The sequence below is a fragment of the Sturnus vulgaris genome, chromosome 1 (genome assembly GCF_052056855.1).
Source record: "Sturnus vulgaris isolate bStuVul1 chromosome 1, bStuVul1.hap1, whole genome shotgun sequence".
In the NCBI taxonomy this organism is placed as follows: domain Eukaryota; kingdom Metazoa; phylum Chordata; class Aves; order Passeriformes; family Sturnidae; genus Sturnus; species Sturnus vulgaris.
This window is the reverse complement of record NC_142243.1, coordinates 75,206,095-75,207,567: the sequence shown is the minus strand read 5'-3', so window position 1 is coordinate 75,207,567 and position 1,473 is coordinate 75,206,095.

The following is a 1,473-nucleotide window of genomic DNA, read 5'->3' as shown; positions in this document are numbered from 1 at the left end:
TCAGGCTTGCCTCTCTCCAGTCTTAGTCTTTTCTTTTTGTCTTTTAACTGACTAGTGTGTGACCAATCTCCTTAACCCTAATAAACGTGCAACAGCACTTTAAACAACACTTATTAGCCAAGGTAAATGAGAGAGAGAGAGCAAGGAAGAAATCTTACGGCTGATGACACTGGCCTCTTGTGATTTTAGCTGCTTTATTGTCCAGTAGGACAGGGATCTCCTTAGCAATTTTTGCTGGCTCACCTCCTTCTGTGGCCTGGGTTCTCATTGTGCAGTAGCCCCAGATTCATGCACTTGTGCTGGGATCCCCCTGGCTAATCCCAGTCTATGTATAGCAGAATTATCTGTGGGCTTCTTAAAGGCTGGTTACCCCTGACTGTGGCATATACCACTGGGCAGTGTACAGTCTGACATAAAATTGTTCCTGCTTTTCTTTTCCCAGTATACCACTGCTTTTGACAGTGTAACTCTTTAGTTTCAGCTTTCTTTATCAGGACATTTGTGAAAATCTATTTCTGATTCTGCTCTTTTCAAATCTCTGAATTTGATTTTGGTTTAGGAGCTGGAAGCAGGGAAAACACTAAAAGCAAAATTAGTTTTGTATTTTTGAAGATGCTTGAAAGACTGCCAGAGAGCTGTCAGGTTAGTGATGGCTTGTGACATACAAAAGCAGACAAGCAAAGGTTCATAATAATTCAAGATCTGTTGAAAACCATGTTGAAACATGGCCAGAAATGAGGGGTTTTTTTAAGAGAAAATTTTCATTGTGTATATTCAGACTCAGAAGTGTATTTCAGCCCTTGCTGTGGGAAAAAACTCGTGAGTTTAGCTTTATGGGCATCCTTTGGATTTTGCCTCTCTTGCTCAGATTTTCGGTGTTTTCATCCCAGTTCTTCTGTCACATCTCCTGTCTGGCTTCCTGTCAGGGATACTGCCCTTAGATGTCTGCACACGTGGAGTCCCTATTTACCTGCTGCCTGGGTACGTGGAGCCTTTCTTTCATGCATTTTTCCACTTGTTCAGTAGTTAACTTCCCTGCCTCTCTAGGCTTTTGTTGCTCTACAAACAGGAGCAATTGAAACTTTTCCTGGATCCATGGTGTGAGAAGTAGGAAGAAACTTCTTGATGAAGAGCTAGAAAAAAATAATTTAGGTTCCTTTGTGTGAAGAGGGCCTGACCTTCAAAATTTCCCATGGCATGTTAAGAGGATTTGGGCAAAGATCTCAGGAAAAAATGAGAACTCTGCTTTCAGAATGGCCATGAAATGTGAAAGCCAAAGAAAAAAACCAATTTTTCCTCTCACACTGTGTAAAGGGCTCTCTGCTGAAGAATCACCAGCTGAATGCATATAAGAAGCCGCCAGCAATCATTAAGCTCAATTAACCATATTCTTGTGCCCATGATAACATCTGTGGATTATTTAAACAAAGTGATGGTGGGAAAGAAGGAGAGGAAAATTGAAGAAAAGAGGTT